We start from the raw sequence: 23986 nt of genomic DNA on the forward strand, positions 1-23986 counted from the left end.
TCTGGCCGTGTGAAAACCCTTGTATGTGTGAATTAGAAATTAATTCTACACGAGTATGGGACATGAGCATGTCCCAGGGAGCTTAGGCCATGTGAGCCACACGGGCCATCAGCACGACCATGTCAAAATGGTCACACGGGCATGTTACCCTTCCACACGGGCATGTGCCCTGTTTTAAAGGCAATTTTTTTAGGATGGTTTAAGGACCCAGAATGGCTCCAAATAGCTATCAACGATTGATTTGGGACTCGTAGGCCGATAATAAGAAGATTAATGTAGAAATTCAAATGTTTTAGTTTGGACCGAGTCTCAGTAATTTGGGATTGGTGGTATACATAAGATTATGTTAGGTAATGCCTTGTACTCTGCCCCGGCGTGGATTACGGGTATAAGGTGTTACAATATCATTGAGGAATAAGATGCCCTTGAAAAACATTTTAGAGGTAGAATTATTGACATATGGAGCATTGATTTTCTAGGCCTGTTTCCTTCTTCTTATGGTAATAGGTATATCTCAATAGTTGTGGATTACATATCCAAATGGGTTAAATTCGAGGCATACCCAACGAATGATGCTAAGGTTGTCATGCAATTCCTACATAAGCATGTATTTACGCGGTTTGGGACTCCTAGAGCTATAATTAGCGATGAGGGATCTCACTTTGTAAATAAATGGCTGAAGTGGTTATTTGAAAAGTATGATGTGAAACACAAAACTGCCATTACCTATCATCCACTGTCAAATGGGCAAGTTGAACGGGTAAATCATGAGATCAAAGGTGGTTTGAACTAATTGAAAAGATTGGTCTCGAAGGCTTGATGATACTCTATGGGCCTATCGAACTGCTTTTAAGACACTGTTAGGAATGACTCATTATCGGTTCGTCTTTAGAAAGACATGTCATTTGCCGCTTGAATTTGGATCTTAAGTAAGCCGGTGAAAGAAGAATGTTACAGCTTGACGAGTTGAGATTATTTTCATACGAGAATGTTAATATGTGTAAAGAAAAGATTAAGAGATGGCGTGACAGTCGTATACAACCTTGTGAATTTAGAGAAAGTCAAAAAGTGGTGTTGTTCAATTCGAGGCTAAAATTATTTTCGGGAAAACTCAAATCCTGATGGAAAAGGTCTTATACCATTCACAAAGTTTATCCATATGGAGCCGTAGAATTGCACGACAACAATGGATATATGTTTAAAGTTAATGGTCAACGTCTCAAACACCATTAGGATGGTAAAACTGAGTGAATTGAAATCTTGTTCAATTTAATAGACCCTTGATTTTTCATATTTTTATTTTTAATAAATGACATATTTATAAATTATTTTTCTTAAATTAGTATATTAAATTAAATTTTTCTAAGGAGATTGGAACTTAAGTGGAACCATTTATGACCCTTCCAACCTTTCCTGGGATATTAATTTAATGTAATTCTCCAAGAAGAAATTTTAAGTAATCAAAAAAAAATTTTAATTTTAATCTTTATTTGAAAATTTTAATTTAATTGTTTATGTTTAATAAAAGGGTCAATTTTGGCCCAAGTACGAATCATTTTATTTCTCTAGTTCAATTTAAATTTTCAAATAGGTGTAGCTTGGGCTCGGGGCCCAAAACAGTGAAGAGGAGGAAATTACCCATACAATTTCCATTCATAAACCCCCAAAACCCTAATCTTTGCCGTCATTTTCCTTCCCTCCATGCCTTGCCACCCAAGCATCCTTTGTAGCTAAATTTTTGCTATAGATTTACCCTAATTTACTACTATATAAACCCCTCTTTGCCATCATATTTTTCACACCATTCAAGCAAATAGCTTTAACCCTAGCCACCTAATTTTTCGAAACTTTCCCCTAAATTCCCTTAATTGTCGCAAAACCTATCTATTATCACTACAACCCTTCCGTCGCCACAAGCCTATCGCCGGAGCAACCTTGTCGCAACCACAATCTCCACCTCAAAAAGCCAAAAATTTCTTTGTTTTTTGGGAAAAGTTGCCATGTCTCGCAAAGAATTAGATGTTCCAAAACTACTACTGAAAATCCAGTTGTGATTCAAGATGAAGAAGCGAGGGAAATATTTGATTTTATCTTCAAAAATCAACCCATGATGCCAGAAAATGGTTTCAATTTAGAGAGCAATGACAAGATGATTATGCCTTTGTCAATTCAAAAAAGAATTGATGCTTTAAATTAGAATCAATTCTTTCATGCACAATCAATGCCTGAAGAGGAATTAGCATGAGAGTTCTATGCAAATTTGACCACGCCAGATGGTAATAAAGTTCTTGTTCATAAAAAGAAGGTACTACTTACTTCTAAATCTATTAATAATTTGTTTAACTTACCTGATGTTGAAGAAGATGAGTACTTTGCCATGATGAGCAATATCAATTGGGATTTTCTTTATCAAGTACTTAATGTTGTTACAAATTTGGGATCCCAATGGATTATAAGAAAGTATGGCAGTCATTCTTGCCAAAGGGAATATTTAAATTCAGAGGCTAAGGTATGGTTCTATTTTTTCGATATAACTTCATGCTTATCTCACATAGTTCCACCATCTCTATGGAACGAATGCTTTTGCTGTATGCAATTATGGTAGAAAGGTCTATTAATGTTGGGAGAATTATACTCAAGGAATTCAAGATTGCACTAGAAAAAAGGCAAGAAGTGCCTACTTTCCATCATTGATTACTTCACCATGCTTGAGGGCCCAAGCAAGATCAAAAGCAAACCTGAAGGGTTATTATGTTCAAGGTTTCATAACAAGGCATGTGTAACACCCCAAACCTGGCCTAGACGTTATGGCCGAATTTGGCAATGCCACATTGAAGTGTTTTTCGAAAAAATATAGTTTCGCTAGAAAGCCCGTTCCATGTTAAACCTCTTGGTGATCTTAACGAAAATTTAGGTTGTCTTGTTCATTGTAAAAACTCATGTCACTTAGCAAAAGGGGTAAATCATATTAATTAGTTATTACATTTCAAAACATTGTTTATTGCAAAAGCTTTTAGATTATGCAGTATAAACGTGGTGTTTTGAAAAGTTTTTATCTTTTTAAACCCGCATCTTGCTACTAGCAGATATGGATCAAACTAAATAAAAACCCAAGTTAAATTTTAATAATTTAAAGAGGCATTATTACATAAAAGTTCCAAAATTTAAATTACTATTAAATTAAAAGCCCAACTTATAGGCATGAGCAGATGTGTGGCCACCTTCAAGTCCCTCGCAGCATCGATCTGCCTAAGGATTACCTGCATAGATAAGCAAAAGGGTGAGTTTATAAAACTCAATGTGTAATCCCTTAACAACAGTCAGTCATACAGTAGGCAATCACAATCTGGGCCTAAGCCCGTTATAGTAACAATCCAGTAACAGTTAGGGCCCTAGCCCATTACAGTATCAGTATCAATGTGGGCCTTAGCCTATTTCAATAATAGTAACAGAAATGCAATCAGAAGTCCTACCCATCCATCCTCTACACTCCACTCTGTCTAGTCTTACACTCCATGTCGAGATAAAATTGACCCACCCATCCCTACACTCTAAAATATAGCACCGGTTGCGGCACTAAACAGTATCTGCAGCAGAGCTGCCAGTACAGTACACTTCCTCCAAATATAATAGTCCATCCCCATGCAATATGTCATGTCATAATATCATCAGAGAATGCAAATCATGTCATGGTCGATTACAGCCATACATATCATAGGGGTATATCAATCATTTTACCTCATAGGGGTATAACAGTCATTTCATCAAAAGTCCAAAATTGACATTGGCCGTGTGAACTACACAGCCTGGCCCAGTAATCTCCACACGTCTGTATGGTTTACCTGTGTCGGGCCTACTAGTTCGTGGGGCCCACACAGTCCGTTTCGCCCCAACGTGGCCTAGAACGGCCTAAGCCCATGAAATCGCTCATGGTGGCCTCTACTATCAAATGCCCACGTTTTATGGGTTCGGATTACCACACGAGCGAACGCACGCTCGTGTAGTGTTAATAGTCATATTTTCCAGCTTTTTTCGATTTACGAATATAATAGTGTGGTTACACACCTAATGTGATTTGGAGTTAACCCCCGCTCTAAACACTCTTATACCTGAAGAACAATTAATATATCATCTAATTAGTTTTTTAACCCATGATCCAATTGGAAACTAACGAAGTCCAAAACAATCACAATCATCTTACCAAAAGCCCACAATAATCGCACCCTTGATTCTCAGGGGATGTGCCTATCAACTTCGATCTCCACCTATACAAAAGACACCACCCTTATATATTAGACTCGCACTTGAAGTATAATACCATCACAACTGCACCACACTTACCAACAACGACTGAGCAGATTGTAGACCAATGATGTAACACACAGAGAACCAAGAATAAGGATTGATCTGAAAGGTAAACAGATGGGTAATCGACAAGAAGAGACAAAGTAAAAAGACAGTTCAACAAGGTGAAAATTCGAAAGGGGAAGAAGTGAATCTGAGGCTTACCTATCAATATTCGGCCAACGCAAAAGCACTAGAGTAAGAAAAGAGAACTATGCGCTTGAACCCAACTGATCAAAACACACTTGTTAACCGAAAGCAAAATAGAAAGGTGAGATGGGGTGTTCGGCCAAGGTACCAAAATTAAAAGGGAAAGGAATAGGGAGAAGGAAAAGAGGGAAGGAGAAGAAAAGAAAGTGCATTCGGTCATGAGGGAATCGTTGGAGTAAGGAAGAGGAAGAAAAGAGTCGGCTAACAACTAAAGCAAAGGTATTCAGCCAATGAGAGACTTGATTATGAGAGGGGAGAGGAGCAGAGGTAATCGATCATCAAAGACTTTAGAGGAGAATAAACCCGAAAAAGACCAAAATGAGAAAAACCCTGAAAGATCACTACCAATTCATCCCACAAAGGAAAAATATGAAATAGCCAAAACCAAAAGGTAGGAATTAGGCACCAAGGAGAAAAGAATCGAAAAAATGACCAAACCCACCTATCCACATCCCTACCAGCCAAAATTCCCTCCAAGAAGTCCCTAGAATTCGAGAACAACTTCTCATACTCCTCAAACACCCCAATTTCAGTCCAACTACAACACTTCCCTAGCGTCAGTAGCAAAATAAAATACTCTTTTGCATTGCCAAGCCTTGAACCTCAGATCCCCTAGAGCACTCCACACGCCCTCATCCCTTAGATCAGTAGGTTTTTTATGACATAAACTACCAATATCTATTAAAGAAGCCTACTGACTAGAGACAAGGTTTATTCAAGTAAAAAAAAATTGTACAAGCCAAGGCTTGAACTTAGGACTTCTCCAATACTCCTCAGGAACCACTTAAGCAGACATGTATTTATGCACACAACATACAAAAAAAAATTACTTAGATTTTAGGGCGTTACAATTCTACCCCCTAAAAAAAATTTCAACCTCGAAATTTACTTGATCAAAACAAATGAGGATATTACTGTCGCATCACCTCCTCGGGTTCCCACGTGGCCTCCTCTGCGCTATGATTACGCCAAAGTACCTTAACCACTGGGATAGACTTCTTCGTTAATACTTTTACATCATACTCTAGAATCTGAACCGATTCTTCCTTTAAAGTTAGATCCGGCCTAACCTCAATCTCCTTGGTTGAGATAATATGCATGGGATCAGAGCGATAACGCCTCAATATGGAGACGTGGAACACATTGTGAATCCGGTCTAGCTCTGGAGGTAACTCAAGTTGATAGGCAGCCGGTCCCACACACTTCAATATGCGGTAAGGCCCAATGAACCTAGGGCTTAGCTTGCCCTTCCGTCCAAACCTCAGTACCTCCTTCTATGGCGAGACCTTGAGGAAAACTAAGTCCCCAACAGATTACTCAATCTCCTTATGCTTCAACTCTGCATATGACTTCTGCCTGGTAGATGTCGCCTTCAGTCGATCCCGAATCAATCTAACTTTACCCTTGGTATCAGAAAGCAGTTCAGGGCCCAGAACACGCCGCTCGCCCAAATCAGTCCAACACAAAGGAGTACAACACCTACGACCATATAATGCCTCGTATGGTGCCATCTGTGTGACACCCCGAATGTGACCCTAGTCGGAGAGTGGTTTCGGGACCACGAAACCGAGTCACAAGAATAATTAAGTGTTATATTCCGTGCTTATTGTATGTGGAATTGGTATGCGTAAATATTTCGTGTCTCGATTTTTATTAATTAGGTGCTAATTTATAAGAAAGGACTTAGTAGTGAACTTTGAAAGTACGATAGGGAAATATGTGATGACTAATTAAAGCATGCATGCAAAATAATGGACTTGCATGTCAAATTTCCCTTTTTTACAAATGATGGCCGGCCATGACAAAGTGATATGGGCTAAACATGTCATGAAACATGTTTTGTTGGGCATTAGGGAGAAATCATAAACAAATAAGCATGGGTAAGAAAAGAATGAAAAAAAAAATGTGTGTGAGAGAGTAGCATTCCCCCCCATTGCCGTGCAACCAAGAAGAGAAAACAAAAAAATTTGTTCATCCTTTCTCATCTTTTTGGCCGAAAATCATAAGGAGGAAGAAAGGGATTTTTGCTCCATTTTTTGGTTTAGAAGAGAACTAGAAGGAGATTTGGCCATACTTGTACCAAGATTAAGGTATGTATGAGGTTGTGTTTGGAGTTTCATGCATGACTTGGTTACTAACTTGATGTGCATGTTAGCCATGGCTCAAATCTTTGTTATGCCATGGAAATGGTATTTGGGCAAAGTTGTTATGGTGATAAAGCCATTGCATGCTAAGTGTGAAGCTTGATGATGATGCATGCAATGATGGATTTTCTATTCATGAGTAAGATTTTGAGTTTTCTCTTTGTTTTATCATGATTAAAGTTGAAAAGGAGCATGATTGTCATATTCGCCATGATGCATTCTTGAGCATGATTCATGCTTCTTGCAAGTTAGTTAAAATTTGTGTTTTGGATGGCTATGGACACCTTGAAAATTCGCCATGCTCATATATGCATATATATGATTGCACATTATGTTTGGTTATGAACTAAGTGATGAATATATTGATTTAAAGAAGAAAATGTGGAAGAATGCTTGTGAAATTGCAAGCACAATTCGACCTAGCACACATATAAGTGCTTGATGCTATATTATGAGTTTTGGGCCACAATGTGCAAAGCATTAATTAGTAGATTGCATGCTGTTTTGTGAGGTATTAAGTGCAAAATTGACCTCAACATGTACATGAATATTCGCCTTGGGTAGCCTATTGAAGGCCTTAGCATTTCCTTGATGCTCAAATAAATTGTATTGAATTGCTTGATGTAGTATAAAATGTGCATGACCATTGTGTATTCAAGCTAAAGAGTGGCCATATGACCATTTAAAATCCTTGTCATATTCGCCATAAGCAAGCACAATGAGGTTTTAATAAATTGAATTTGTTTGAATTAGCTCAAGAGCTAAGAGGGCCACAATTGGACAAGGGAAGGAAAAGGTGATCGAATAGCCGAAAAAGCCGTTCGACAACATCCGAGGTAAGTCCTCAAGAAGTGACCTTACTTGAATTATGTGAGATGAAATATGGATGTGTATGATTATTGATTATGTGTGTATGAGTATTTGAATTCCACCGGGCTAAGTCCCGGCGAATATGCTAATGATTATAATTGTGTTTGAGCCTTAGTAACGAAAATGAAATATGTATGTCCAATGATTATTGATGTATGTGTGCATGAGAAATTGAATGATATCCGGGCTAAGCCCGAAGACAACTATGCTGGAAATTATATCCGGGTTAAGACCCGAAGGCAATTGTGCTAGTGGCTATATCCGGGCTAAGGCCCGAAGGCATTCGTGCGAGTTATTCTATCCGGGCTAAGACCCGAAGGCATTTGTGCACGTGATTATATCCGGTTATATTCCGAAGAATCTTGGGCGGGAGGTGAGTGTTGGTTGCCGAAATGAATTTAATTAGTACACTCGGAAAGCCCAAAGGATAAGGTACGTTATATGTGCATTGGAAAGTCGATGTGTTTGAGCAACATTCGCTCAATCGACTAATGAATTTCAGTTATTGAATTGATTGATGCTTTACGAACTTATATAATGATGAAGTATGAAGTAAGAATGTGTATTAATGAAATGATGCATTTGGCTATGTGAATGTATTGCTGTAAATTTATAGTTCATTATATTCCTTGAGACTTACTAAGCATAAAAATGCTTACCCGTTGCTTTGGCTCTTAGTTTTCTAGATTTCGCCGAGGCAATCGGATTTGGGATCGTTGAAGTCAAGTCATCCACACTATCAAGCCTCCATTTTGGTATAAATTTTTGGTTGAACTTGAGATGGCATGTATAGGACTACCCTTGTTTGTTAAATATGTTGTAATGTAAGTATGTACGGCCGTGCGAAAATGGCTCGAAAAGGAAGCATGAACTTAGACTAATTGCGGGTTGTATGTATATATTTTGTGTCATGATGTGGCTATGGCTTGGAAATGGGAATGTTGGTCATATGATCAGCCATTGGCATGGTTAAAATGATCATATATGAACCTATGTATGGTAAGGCTAGTTGAATCATGGAGACCACCAAATAGGTAAGTCCTATCTTAAACCAGATGCTGCCAGCTGCAGTGGCATGAATGTGAAAAATCACCAAAATTCATAGGAATGGAATTAGATAGTGAATAAGCTATTTAAATGAACCTTGATGAGTCTATTTTCATATGGAAGAAACGAAACGGTCATAGGAGTTACAGGTTAAGAGATATTAAAGCCATTGTGAGACAGGGCCAGAATGGTTTCTGGGTTCCCTGTCGCAACTTTAAAAATTCACTATAAATTATCCAAAAAGAATTAGGAGATATACCTTATATGTACAGATTCCATTTTGAGTCTAGTTTCATTAGAAACAAACGACACCAGCATTAAAGCCCTGTACAGAGAGATATTCAAGTTATACCGCGCAAAGGTCAGAGCCGTCGATCCCTGTAACAGGGGTAACTTTAACTAATAAACTGTACCAATTGGCCCGACCAAAAATCCTAGAAATAAATCCATGGATGGATATATGAGTCTAAATTCAGGGAAAATTTACGAAACCAGTTTCCGAGTTTTGAAACTCGAGATATGATTTTTAAGGCGACAGTGACGCAGTTTTCCAGCCTGACTGGAAATGTCAAATTGGTGGGCAAAAACATGTGAACTTGGTTTGTTAACCCTCGGGTCCGACACCGGCGATGGTCTCGGGTTTGGGGTGTTACAATTTTATTGGTATCAGAGCCACGGTTTAGTCGATTCTAGGACTACCGTGATGTGTTTGGGGTCTAGCTATACATGCCATTAAATGATGAATCGATAGTGTGATGAATTCTGACAATTTGACTTCATGTTTGTTTATAGCAATGGATCCCGATCCCAAACCGAGCGATAGCTGATGATGTGGAGAGTGTGGCGCTGCTCCTCAAGAAGGGACAGCGCCGGCGGACTCTCAACCTATGGCCAGTAATCCTAATGACGAGGCTAGGCAAGCCTTTTATAGTGTGATGAACGAATGGTTTAATCAATACATTCGAACCAACACGGCTGTTCCACCACCTCCATTCCCGATTTAATGCAACCCCCACCTACAATACCTCCGTGAATCGACCAAATAAGGTCGTAAGCCCCATCGATAGGATTCGAAAACATGGGGCCACTGAATTTAAGGCTACGGATGATGATGATGCCGAAGCGAGCTGAATTATGGTTAGATAACACTATCCGGGTGCTTGATGAGCTATCCTGTACACCGATGAGTGCTTAAAGTGTACCATCTCCTTGCTACGCGAGTCCACCTACTATTGGTGGAGTACTCTGACTTCTGTGGTGCCTAGAGAACAAGTGACTTGGGAATTCTTTCTAACCGAGTTCCGAAAAAAGTATATTAGTCAGAGATTCATCGACCAAAAGCGGAGGGAATTCCTTGATCTTAAGCAAGGTTCTATGTCCGTTACCGACTACGAACGAAAGTTTGTGAGGCTTAGCCGACGCTGTGCGAGAATGCATTTCGTCCAAGCTATTATGTAAACGCTTCGAGGATGGGCTGAACGATGATATAAGGATGTTTGTTGGCATTCTCGAGATACGAGAGTTCGTAGTACTTGTTGAGCGAGCTTGTAAAGTCAAGAGCTTAGAAAGGAGAAACAAAAAGCTGATGTGGGGATTGGAGAATTCCGGAAGAGGTCCTCGGGAAAGTCTCTTCAACAAGCATCGAAGAGATTTCGAGATGATGCGAGCCGGTCTAGAGGCGTTTCGGGCTTTTCTAGACGAGGACGCGATCGACCCCCTGTGACCACACGAGTCACCTCGATCGCCGGTGGCGGAAATGATCGCCGAGAGGGCGAGTGTCCACATTGTGGCAAATGGCATTCGGGAGCTGTTGGTTTCGTGATCGCTCTGCTATAAGTGTGGATCGGCCGACCACTTTATGAAGGATTGCCCGAGGATGCATGAGCAGAATGCAAGTCGAGTGCAAACCGGTGCTACCATCGCCGAGGTAGACCACCTAGAAATATGGGCAATGTCAGTGGCGGTCAGAGAGGATCTAGAGATGCTACCATCAGATCTGAGGCTCGTGCTCCTGCTAGGACTTATGCCATACGCGCACGCGAGGATGCTGCCTCTCCAGATGTTATTACCGGTACTTTCACTCTTTTCAATACAAATGTAATTGCTTTGATTGACCCTGGTTCTACTCATTCATATATATGTGAAACCTTAGCATCCAAAGAAGACTTTGCCCATTGAGTCTCATCGAGTTTGTAATTCGGTGTCAAACCCTTGGGTCATTATGTGCTTGTTAACAAAGTGTGCAAGAAAAGTCCCCTAGTGTTCCGAGGTTCTTGTTTTCCGGCGGACTTAATGCTTTTGCCATTCGATGAGTTCGATGTTATTCTTGGTTTGGATTGGTTGACCATGCACGATGCGGTTGTAAATTGCAAGAGCAAGACTATCGATTTGAAGTCGCGAATAATGAAATAATTCGGGTTGAGTCCACGGACTTAAAGGGTTGCCACCGTAATATCGCCGATGTTGGCCCGAAATATGTAAGAAAAGGGTGCGAAGCGTACCTTGCGTACGTACTCGATGACAAGGAATCAGAGAAGAAACCCGAATCTGTGCCCGTGGTTTGTGAATACCCGGATGTTTTCCCCGAAGAATTGCCGGGTTTACCACTGCTCGGAAATAGAATTTGGCATCGAATTGGTACCTGGTACCACTCCAATTTCGATAGCTCCGTATCGTATGGCCCCAACGGAATTAAAGGAGTTGAAAGTTCAGTTGCAAGAATTGGTGGATAGAGGTTTTGCTCGCCCGAGTTTTTCGCCTTGGGTGCGCGGTCTGTTCGTGAAGAAGAAGGATGGAACCATGCATTGTAGATCGACTATCGTCGACTTAACAAAGCGACGATAAAGAACAAATATCCGTTGCCACGTATTGATGACTTGTTCGATCAACTGAAGGAGCCTCGGTGTTCTCGAAAATAGATTTGAGATCGGGCTACTATCAATTGCGAATCCGAGATTCGAGACGTGCCCAAGACGCCTTGAGCGAGATATGGTCACTATGAGTTCTGGTGATGCCGTTTGGGCTCACTAATGCCCTCGCGGTATTTATGGATTTAATGAATCGAATCTTTAGACCATATTTGGATCGATTCGTAGTCGTGTTCATTGATGACATCTTGGTCTACTCAAGAAATGAGACCGAACATCTTTGAACACTGCGGTTAGTGCTGCAAATTTTACGGGACAAGCAATTATATGCTAAGTTCAAGAAGTGTGAGTTCGGTTAGAGAGGTTAGCTTCTTGGGTCATGTGGTATCTGATCGGTATTCGAGTCGACCGAATAAAATTTCAGCCATACTAAATTGGAAGCCTCCAGAAATATTCTTGAGGTTCAAGCTTTTTGGGGCTTGCGGTTATTACCGACGTTTTGTAAAGGGTTCTCAACGATAGCCACGCCGATGACGGTTACTCCAAAAGGATGTTAAGTTCGAATGGACGGAGAAATGCCAAAAAGCTTCGATCAATCGAAAACTTATTTGATGAAGCCCCAATTCTAGTGCAACCCGAGTCCAAGAAGGAGTTTGTTATCTATAGCGACGCCTCTCTACTTGGGTTAGGTTGCGTATTAATGCAAGAAGGTCGAGTTGTGGCCTATGCGTCGAGGCAATTAAAGCCACATGAGAAAAATTATCCGACTCATGATCTCGAATTGGCCGCCATCGTATTCGCCTTAAAGATTTGGCGACATTACCTATTTGGTGAAAGGTGCCATGTATACTCGGATCACAAAAGTCTCAAATATTTGATGACCCAAAGAGACTTAAATCTGCGACAAAGACGTTGGCTTGAGCTGTTAAAGGATTATGAATCGATCATTGATTATCACCCGGAAAGGCGAATGTGGTTGCGGATGCCTTGAGTCGTAAATCGTTATTCACTTTACGAGCGATGAATGTGCACTTGTTCCGTCCGATCCGACGATGTGTTAGTGGCTGAATTGAAAGCCAAACCACTATTGACACACCAAATTCGAGAAGCTCAGAAAGTCGACGACGAGTTGGTTGCAAAACGGGCTGCGTGTGTTCCGAACGAGGACTCGGAGTTTCAAATCGACGATGACGATTGTTTGAGGTTCAAAAGTCGTCTGTGTGTCCCAAGGAATTCGGAACTCATTTCGATAATTCTGAATGAAGCCCATTGTAGCCAAATGGCAATCCACCTGGGGAGTACGAAGATGTACAATGATTTGAAAGGTCGATTTTGGTGGCATGGTATGAAGCGAGACATCTCCGACTTTGTTTCAAGATGTTTAATATGTCAACAAGTGAAAGCGGAACATCGGTGCCTTGAGATTACTTCACCAATCACGATACCCGAGTGGAAATGGGATCGAGTCACAATGGACTTTGTATCCGGACCGCCGTTGTCGCAAGTAAGAAGGATGCGTTTGGGTCGTGGTAGATCGATTGACTAAGTCGGCCCACTTTGTCCCCGTCGCACGGATTTTTCAATGGACAAATTAGCGAATTGTACGTTTCTCGATTGTGAAATTACACGGGTGCCTATTTCTATCGTGGTCGGATAGAGATCCGAGATTTACCTCGCGGTTTTGGAAAAAGTTGCAAGAAGCTTTGGGTACCAAGTTGCATTTCAGACCGCTTTCACCCCCAAACCGATGGTCAATCCGAGCGGGTAATTCAGATACTTGAGGATATGTTAAGATGTTGCGTCCTCGAGTTTAGTGGTTCATGGGAACGGTATTTGCCGTTGATTGAATTCGCTTACAACAACAGCTTTCAGTCGAGCATTAAGATGGCACCTTATGAGGCTTTGTACGGGCGTAAATGCCGTACACCATTGTTTTGGACTGAGCTTGGTGAAAGCAAGATTTTCGGGGTGGATTTGATTAGGGATGCTGAACAGAAAGTGAAAGTAATCCGTGAAAGTTTGAAGACGACCTTCGATCGTCGAGAAGTCGACGCGGATATGAAGCGTAAGGATATCGAGTATCAGGTGGGTGATAAGGTGTTTCTCAAGGTATCGCCTTGGAAAAAGATACTCAGGTTCGGCCGTAAGGGCAAGTTGAGCCCGAGGTTCATTGGGCCATATGAGATATCAGAGCGAGTCGGTCCGGTGGCATATCGTTTGATTTTGCCCCCTGAACTCAAAAAGGTTCACGATGTCTTCCACGTGTCGATGCTTCGACGTTATAGATCCGATCCAACGCACGTGATTAGTCCATCAGAAATTGAAATTCAAGCTAATATGAGTTATGAGGAAGAACCAATTCGAATCCTATCACGAGAAGTGAAAGAGTTGTGAAACAAGCGGGTTCCGCTAGTGAAAGTGTTATGGCTCAAGCACGGGATAGAAGAAGCTACTTGGGAGACCGAGAACTCTATGAGGGAGCGATATCCGAACCTATTTATCGGTAAGCTTTTCGGGGACGAAAATCTCTTGAGTGGGGGAGAGTTGTGACACCCCGAATGTGACCCTAGTCGGAGAGTGGTTTCGGGACCACGAAACCGAGTTACAAGAATAATTAAGTGTTATATTCCGTGCTTATTGTATGTGGAATTGGTATGCGTAAATATTTCGTGTCTCGATTTTTATTAATTAGGTGCTAATTTATAAGAAAGGACTTAGTAGTGAACTTTGAAAGTACGATAGGGAAATATGTGATGACTAATTAAAGCATGCATGCAAAATAATGGACTTGCATGTCAAATTTCCCTTTTTACAAATGATGGCCGCCATGACAAAGTGATATGGGCTAAACATGTCATGAAACATGTTTTGTTGGGCATTAGGGAGAAATCATAAACAAATAAGCATGGGTAAGAAAAGAATGAAAAAAAATGTGTGTGAGAGAGTAGCATTCCCCCATTGCCGTGCAACCAAGAAGAGAAAACAAAAAATTTGTTCATCCTTTCTCATCTTTTGGCCGAAAATCATAAGGAGGAAGAAAGGATTTTTGCTCCATTTTTGGTTTAGAAGAGAACTAGAAGGAGATTTGGCCATACTTGTACCAAGATTAAGGTATGTATGAGGTTGTGTTTGGAGTTTCATGCATGACTTGGTTACTAACTTGATGTGCATGTTAGCCATGGCTCAAATCTTTGTTATGCCATGGAAATGGTATTTGGGCAAAGTTGTTATGGTGATAAAGCCATTGCATGCTAAGTGTGAAGCTTGATGATGATGCATGCAATGATGGATTTTCTATTCATGAGTAAGATCTTGAGTTTTTCTTTGTTTTATCATGATTAAAGTTGAAAAGGAGCATGATTGTCATATTCGCCATGATGCATTCTTGAGCATGATTCATGCTTCTTGCATGTTAGTTAAAAATTTGTGTTTTGGATGGCTATGGACACCTTGAAAATTGGCCATGCTCATATATGCATATATATGATTGCACATTATGTTTGGTTATGAACTAAGTGATGAATATATTGATTTAAAGAAGAAAATGTGGAAGAATGCTTGTGAAATTGCAAGCACAATTCGCCTAGCACACATATAAGTGCTTGATGCTATATTATGAGTTTTGGGCCACAATGTGCAAAGCATTAATTAGTAGATTGCATGCTGTTTTGTGAGGTATTATGCAAAATTGACCTCAACATGTACATGAATATTCGGCCTTGGGTAGCCTATTGAAGGCCTTAGCATTTCCTTGATGCTCAAATAAATTGTATTGAATTGCTTGATGTAGTATAAAATGTGCATGACCATTGTGTATTCAAGCTAAAGAGTGGCCATATGACCATTTAAAATCCTTGTCATATTCGCCATAAGCAAGCACAATGAGGTTTTAATAAATTGAATTTGTTTGAATTAGCTCAAGAGCTAAGAGGGCCACAATTGGACAAGGGAAGGAAAAGGTGATCGAATAGCCGAAAAAGCCGTTCGACAACATCCGAGGTAAGTCCTCAAGAAGTGACCTTACTTGAATTATGTGAGATGAAATATGGATGTGTATGATTATTGATTATGTGTGTATGAGTATTTGAATTCCACCGGGCTAAGTCCCGAAGGCGAATATGCTAATGATTATAATTGTGTTTGAGCCTTAGTAACGAAAATGAAATATGTATGTCCAATGATTATTGATGTATGTGTGCATGAGAAATTGAATGATATCGGGCTAAGCCCAAGACAACTATGCTTGAAATTATATCCGGTTAAGACCAAGGCAATTGTGCTAGTGGCTATATCCGGGCTAAGGCCGAAGGCATTCGTATGAAGTTATTCTATCCGGGCTAAGACCAAGGCATTTGTGCACGTGATTATATCCGGTTATATTCGAAGAATCTTGGGCGGAGGTGAGTGTTGGTTGCCGAAATGAATTTAATTAGTACACTCGGAAAGCCCAAAGGATAAGGTACGTTATATGTGCATTGGAAAGTCGATGTGTTTGAGCAACATTCGCTCAATCGACTAATGAATTTCAGTTATTGAATTGATTGATGCTTTACGAACTTATATAATGATGAAGTATGAAGTAAGAATGTGTATTAATGAAATGATGCATTTGGCTATGTGAATGTATTGCTGTAAATTTATAGTTCATTATATTCCTTGAGACTTACTAAGCATAAAAATGCTTACCCCGTTGCTTTGGCTCTTAGTTTTCTAGATTTCGCTCGAGGCAATCGGATTTGGGATCGTTGAAGTCGAAGTCATCCACACTATCAAGCCTCCATTTTGGTATAAATTTTGGTTGAACTTGAGATGGCATGTATAGGACTACCCTTGTTTGTTAAATATGTTGTAATGTAAGTATGTACGGCCGTGCGAAAATGGCTCGAAAAGGAAGCATGAACTTAGACTAATTGCGGGTTGTATGTATATATTTTGTGTCATGATGTGGCTATGGCTTGGAAATGGGAATGTTGGTCATATGATCAGCCATTGGCATGGTTAAAATGATCATATATGAACCTATGTATGGTAAGGCTAGTTGAATCATGGAGACCACCAAATAGGTAAGTCCTATCTTAAACCAGATGCTGCCAGCTGCAGTGGCATGAATGTGAAAAATCACCAAAATTCATAGGAATGGAATTAGATAGTTAATAAGCTATTTAAATGAACCTTGATGAGTCTATTTTCATATGGAAGAAACGAAACGGTCATAGGAGTTACAGGTTAAGAGATATTAAAGCCATTGTGAGACAGGGCCAGAATGGTTTCTGGGTTCCCTGTCGCAACTTTAAAATTCACTATAAATTATCCAAAAGAATTAGGAGATATACCTTATATGTACAGATTCCATTTTGAGTCTAGTTTCATTAGAAACAAACGACACCAGCATTAAAGCCCTGTACAGAGAGATATTCAAGTTATACCGCGCGAAGGTCAGAGCCGTCGATCCCTGTAACAGGGGTAACTTTAACTAATAAACTGTACCAATTGGCCCGACCAAAAATCCTAGAAATAAATCCATGGATGGATATATGAGTCTAAATTCAGGGAAAATTTACAAAACCAGTTTCCGAGTTTTGAAACTCGAGATATGATTTTTAAGGCGACAGTGACGCAGTTTTCCAGCCTGACTGGAAATGTCAAATTGGTGGGCAAAAACATGTGAACTTGGTTTGTTAACCCTCGGGTCCGACACCGGCGATGGTCTCGGGTTTGGGGTGTTACAATCTGTATGCTAGACTGGTAACTATTGTTATACACAAACTCTGCTAATGGCAAATAGCCCTCCCAACTACCTCGAAAGTCAATCACACAACTTCTTAATATGTCCTCCAATATCTGAATCACCCTCTCCGACTGACCATCTGTCTGAGGATCGAACGCAGTACTAAAGTCCAACCTTGTACCCAAAGCCTCTGTAACTTTTTCCAAAACTGAGACGTGAAGCGAGGATCTCTATCAGATATGATGGAAACCAGTTGTGACACCCCTAATTTGACCCTAGTCGGAAAGTGGTTTCGGGACCACAAAACCGAGTCACAAAAATAATTAATTGTTATATTTTATGCTTATTATTTATGAATAAGTATGTGTGAAAATTTCATGCTTTAAATTTTGTCATTTGGATGTGAAATAAATAAAAAGGGGCTTATGTGAAAAAATCTTGAAAATGTCATAGGTTAATTGGAAGTGGTTAAAATTGCATGGTTTGAAGCATGAGGGACTTGCATGTCAAACATTCCCTTTTCTTGGTAGTGGACGGCAAGGATGGGCATGAATGACACAATTTGGCATTTTGTGCTTTGTATGTTAGTAAATAATGTTAATAATATATTTGTTTATATTAAAGAAAATGGTTTCATAAAATAGAATAATAAAAGTTAATGAAATAAATGAATAAAACGTGTTTGAGGTGAAAATAACAAGGCCATTTTCTTCTTCTTCTTGCCGTGAGTTGAGAAAGAAAATAGAAACCTTTGAGCTTAGGGCATTCGGCAAAAGAAGGCTTCAAATAAGGTAAGGTTCATGTTATTTTCTTTGAAAAGTTGTGAATTTTGGTTGGTTTTGAAGCTTGCAACAAGACCCATGTGAAAATTTTTGTGTTCATGAAGCATGTAGCAATCGGTCATGAGCTTAATGGGGTATATTTTGTATGTTTGATGATTTTGGGAGGATAATTGATTCTAGTTGAGTATGAACAAACTAAATGTGCTTGATGGCTCAAATGAGCTTGGAAAGTTGGCCAATGTTGTTTAAGTTCATGAATTAGGGCATAATTTCATTCGCCATGGAAATTGAGCATGAAAAAAAAATCTGGTGGGGATATATGAAGCTGAAAATTTAGTTTGAAGTGTGATAATTGTGTTAAAGATGAACATTAAACCTTTATGTTTTATGGTCTTGTAAGTTAGGTGTAAAACCAATGGCCTTTTTATGCTTGGCATGGAATTAGTGGTCAAATGTGTTAAACCTTAAAGCATGATTTAGTTTAACCAAGGGAGAACTTATATATTTGTAGGAGGGCATGTTTGAACGTGTACTGATAATTGATTTTGAAGGTTCGGCTTTATGCTTTGATAGTTGGTTTTGAAGTATATGATGTCTTGGTATAAATATATGTGCATTCGGTTACTTTCATAACATGCATTTAAAGTGTCCTTTGGATGCAATTGCTTATGCACTTGAGGGTATATGAGTTAATTTTCTTTATGGCAAATTTGGATAAGAAGCTAACTAATAATATGCTAAGGTAGTCATGTGGATAATCGGCTTTGTGAATATTATTAAAGGTGTAATTAGTTATATGCATAGGTCATCGGTAAAATTGACCACATAACTAGTATATGTATATAAGGCGACATGGTGATACCTAGGTAAATGTATTTGGGATGGTTTTTATGAAATACCGAATGTGCAAATGTATCGAGGTGTTGCCTTATGTATGAGTTTCATTGAGAAGATTTACCTTGTTGTTTTTAATGATATAACAAGGTGATTAAAATAGTTTAAATTTTGTTAATTAAGCTCAAGAGCATAGAGGGGTAATTTTGGATAAAGAGAAAGTAAACGAATAGCCGTGGATATCTAGTCGTCGACCACTTCCGAGGTAAGTTTTAAGTGATTAAACGTTGAGTAAAATCAATCATAATAGGACATGATGAGTTGATTTAATAAGATATGATGTGGCCATGATATGTTATAAAAACAAATGGTAAGTTCTTAAGTGTTTGAGCTTGGAAATTTAAGTGTAATTTGAAATAATCTGCTTAGGACAGCAGCAGTAACGTGACTTTAGAAAATCACCATAAATTTATGGACTTGAATTAGAGGCTGAATAAAACATGAAATTAAAGCTTAATGAGTCTAGTTTCTTATAAAAGAAACCGTGTAAGCAAAGGAATTTCCGATAATGAGATATTGAAAGTTGTGTGAGACAGTGCAGAATGACACTGTAATCCTCTGTTCTGTTTTTAGAAAATCTTCATAAATTGTACAAAAAATTTTAAAAGACAAAATTTTTATTCTAGATGCCTTAGTGAGTCTAGTTTCAAATTAAATAAACTAGAACATATTTTGAATTTTGTACAATGAGAAATTTGATTCGTAGTGAAGAGTGGTCAGAATAGTCAAACAGTGAAACAGGGGAAACTTTAAGAAAAATCTGGTATTGATTGGCCAAACCAAAAATTCTGAAAATTTGTTGGATAAAATATGTATGAGTCTATTTTCAGGGAAAATTAACGGCACTTCATTTGGAGTTTCGTAGCTCCATTTACGAATAATTTAATGACTGTTGCTCAGGAAAAACAGCTTGTGCTGAATTTGTGATTATGTTGTAAACCTTAATAAAACTATTTGAGTTGCTTATAAGCTATCGATTAAATATTGGTAATCAAAGTACCAAATCTGTATTAAAGTGAAGCTATAAGCCGTAAATGACTAGTATACCTAGTCAATTTTGTTATGATGAAATTGATGTACAAGATATGTATATGTGATAAGGCCGAATGGCCAACGTGATGAATGTGAAAGTGTATGTATGTGATAAGGCCGAATGGCCAATGTGATGAATGTGAAAGTATATATATATGATAAGGCCGAATGGCCAATGTGATGAATGTGATGGTGTATGTATATGTGATAAGGCCGAATGGCCAATGTGATGAATGTGCAACTGTATGTATGTGATAAGGCCGAATGGCCAATGTGATGAATGTGAAAGTATATATATATGATAAGGTCGAATGGTCAATGTGATGGAAGTGGAAGTGTATAACTGTGATAAGTCCCGAAGGACAATTGTGTCGAAGATTATATCCGGGTTAAAATCCGCAGCTTTATGCGAGAATATTATCCCGATTAATGTCCGTAGGCTTCGTGTTCGTACTATATCCAAGCTTTAAAGACCCGACGGCTAAATGCTAGGATTCAAGTAAGACTTTGATATTGAGTATCGCAATAAGTTACCATCAAATAAGTATTATGTATTTAAGATGTTCAGTACGTATTACTTACTCATCGGTGGAGTGATTTCGGGTGAATTATCAAGATCAAAGAGGTAGGTAAATGTGATTAATATTATAACTCCAAATATGAGAATGATCTAATTGGTAATGGTATGCTTGTATAATGAAGTATGTGATGAAATATTCTTATGTATTAGTGCATATTCTGCCCAAAAGCCTTATGATTTGAGTATGGGTTGGGTTCAGATAGATATGCCAGTACAAGGTAAGGATTATGTTTTGTAAGCTTACGTATATGTGATAAGGAATATGTCTGGTTCTTTATGTGCCTACGGTCATTTAGTACTTGCATGTTGAAATACTTAAAAATATAGATGTGATTATGAACAAGTGGAAAGGATTATTGAAAGTTGAAAATTGATGAAGAATGTGCTTTGGAAATATTCGACCATCTAGATCACTATTGTACGAAAGTATATATATGTAAGAGTTAAGTGATGCGTTTATTGATATTATAGTTTGAGATGAAGCTCGAGATTAACTTCATCGAACAGTTGAAATGAATGACCAAAGATATTGAATGAAAACACTTTGCGACTTAAAGCTCAGGGCTAAAGAAAGGCGAATTAAATTATGTGAAATTTTGGTTAGGTATATTGGGTCAAATGAGATTTTATCTAGATTAAGTATATGTGAAAAACGTCATTGATTCAACAAAATTATCGTTTTTCTTAAAACTTACTAAGCTTACAAAAGCTTACTCTGTTCGATCATGGTTTGGTTTATAGGTTGTGGATTCTGACTACCAGTTCGGGGATCATCAGCACTTCGTCACACTATCTACCATTACGGCAACTATGTGATTAGACTTAGCTTATGGCATGTATAGGATAGACAATATAGTAGAATGATATTTTGACTATTGTATATAAGCCATATGAAAATGGCATCTTTTGAATGTTTACTTATAGAAGTTTACAAGTTAACCTTGGCTGTGTTTAGTGTTTATCCAAATGAATGATCAAAAAATAAATAAATAAAAAAAAGAAAAAAAAATTTTACCGTTCTGTCATGAGTTACAAGTCTGGTAATGCCCCTTACTTATTCCGGTGATGGTTACGGGATAGGGGTGTTACACCAGTACCCCATGCAGTCTTACTATCTCCTACACATACAGCTTAGCTAGCTTTTGCAATGAGTAATCAGTATGAACAGGTATAAAATGGGCAGACTTGGTCAATTGATCCACGATGACCCATACTGAATCCTTTTTAGAAGGCGTTAGGGGTAGCCCACTAACAAAGTCCATAGTTACTCTCTCCCACTTCTTCAGCAGGATCTTAACTGGCTGAAGCAACCCTGAAGGTAACTGGTTTTCAACCTTAACCTACTGACAAGTAAGGCATTTACCCATAAAGTCGGTAACTTCATGTTTAAAACCTGGCCACCAATACAACTTACGAAGGTCTCGGTACATCTTATTCCCTCAGGATGCATAGCATAAGGACTACTATACGCCTCTTGCAGTATAGACTACCTCAAATCAGTATCCTTCTGTACACAGACTCTCCTACGAAAATAGAGTACCCCTTTACTATTTATCCCAAAATATGAAATTTCCCCACTCTCTATCTGTCAGAATCGAGGACCCAGTGACTCATCCTCCAACTTTTTACCCTTAATCTTTTCAATCCACCTCAGTTCAATTTGGAATTCTGCCAACAAGCTACCATCATCAATTAAGCTGAGACGAGCAAACATCACCCTCAGATCAATCATAGCCCTACGGCTCAGTGCGTCGGCCACTACATTAGCCTTACCAGGATGGTATTCAATCGAACAGTCATAATCGTTAAGTAGGTCAATCCATCTATGCTGCCTAAGGCTTAGCTTTTTATGAGTGAGGAGATACTTGAGGCTCTTGTGAACCGTGTAATTGATACACTTCTCACCGTAAAGGTAATGCCTCTAAATTTTCAGTGTGAATACCACCGCAAAAAATTCCAAATCAGGCATCGGATAATTCACCTCATGAGTCTTAAGCTGACGAGACACATATGCCACCACCTTGCCCTCTTGCATCAACATACATCCTAAACCAACATGCGATGCATCCCTGTAGATAGTGAATTCTTTCCCAGACTCTGGCTGTATTAAAACAAGGGCCTCAGTCAGAACCTTTTTAAGTTTCTCAAAACTTTCTTGCTACTTATCAGTCCAGTTAAATGATACACCCTTACGCAACAATTTAGTCAGAGCTGTAGCAATCAACGAAAACTCCTCCACAAAATGTCTATAATACCCTGCTAGACCCAGAAAATTACGAACATCAGATACTGACTTAGGCTGCATCGAATCCAGAACAACTTCAATTTTTTCAGGATCAACCCTAATCCCCTCAGTAAACACCACATGACCTTGAAAAGTTACCCCTTGTAACTAGAATTCACACTTGCTGAATTTAGCATACAGTTGTTTCTCCCTTAGAATTTGCAGAACAACTCGGAGATGTGCATCATGTTCATCTTCAGTTCTTGAATACACTAGAATATTATCTATAAACACCACTACGAACCGATCCAGATAGGGCTGGAACACTCGATTCATCAAATCCATAAAAGCCGTTGGTGCATTCGTCAGTCCAAACGGCATCACTAGGAATTCATGATGACCATAACAAGTTCTAAATGCTGTCTTGTAAAAAAAAGTCTCCTTGACCCTCAGTTAATGGTACCCCGATCAGAGATCAATGTTAGAGAAGACTGAAGCTCCTCAGAACTGGTTGAATAAATCATCTATCCTCGATAGTGGGTACTTATTCTTAATGGTCAATTTATACAATTTCTGATAATCGATGCACATACGCATGGTTCCATCCTAGTACTCCCCATGGAGACACACTAGGTCGAATGAATGCTCAATCTAGTATCTCTTGAATTTGAGCTTTAAGCTCCACAAGCTCCTTCGGCGCCATTCGGTAAGGGGCAATGGACATCAGAGCTGTACCAGGTAGGAGCTCAATCCCAAAATCAACTTCATGGTTTGGAGGTAACCCCGGTAGCTCATCAGGAAAGACATCCAGAAAGTCCTTAACTGTTCTAATATCTTTAATAGATGAAACCTTAAAATCAGAAATGCTGATGTAGGCTAAATACGCCTCACAACCCTTACGAACCAATTTTTCAGCCCTAAGTGCAGAAATCATATTTGACAAATAATTTCGACGTTCCTCGATTTCCACTACCTCATCATCCTCTACAGTTTTTAGTACCACCCGTTTAGCAGCACAATCCAACTCCACTTGGTGATTCACTAGCCAGTCCATGCCCAGTATTAAGTCAAATCCTCTAAAAGGGAGTTCCATTAAATCTGCCAAAAATATCATTCCTTGGACCTCCAAAGGTACATCCTTAAACAGTTTATTCACCCTTACAGACTGCCCTAATGGACTCAACACCGTAACCTCACTCGCAGTGTTCTTAACCATTATACCCAAAGTCTCAGACACAGTGCATGCTATATAAGAATGCATAGA

The 23986-nt window shown here is 39.1% G+C and overlaps 1 long non-coding RNA gene across 1 annotated transcript; it reads left to right on the forward strand.

The window, feature by feature from the left end:
* Positions 1 to 17914: 17914 nt before the first annotated feature.
* LOC128285540 (uncharacterized) lies at positions 17915 to 21518 on the forward strand. The gene is made up of 2 exons (XR_008275967.1): positions 17915 to 18001; positions 21240 to 21518. It is a non-coding gene; the product is annotated as an uncharacterized LOC128285540 (long non-coding RNA).
* Positions 21519 to 23986: the final 2468 nt, after the last annotated feature.

Source organism: Gossypium arboreum, chromosome 2, assembly GCF_025698485.1.
Source record: "Gossypium arboreum isolate Shixiya-1 chromosome 2, ASM2569848v2, whole genome shotgun sequence".
In the NCBI taxonomy this organism is placed as follows: domain Eukaryota; kingdom Viridiplantae; phylum Streptophyta; class Magnoliopsida; order Malvales; family Malvaceae; genus Gossypium; species Gossypium arboreum.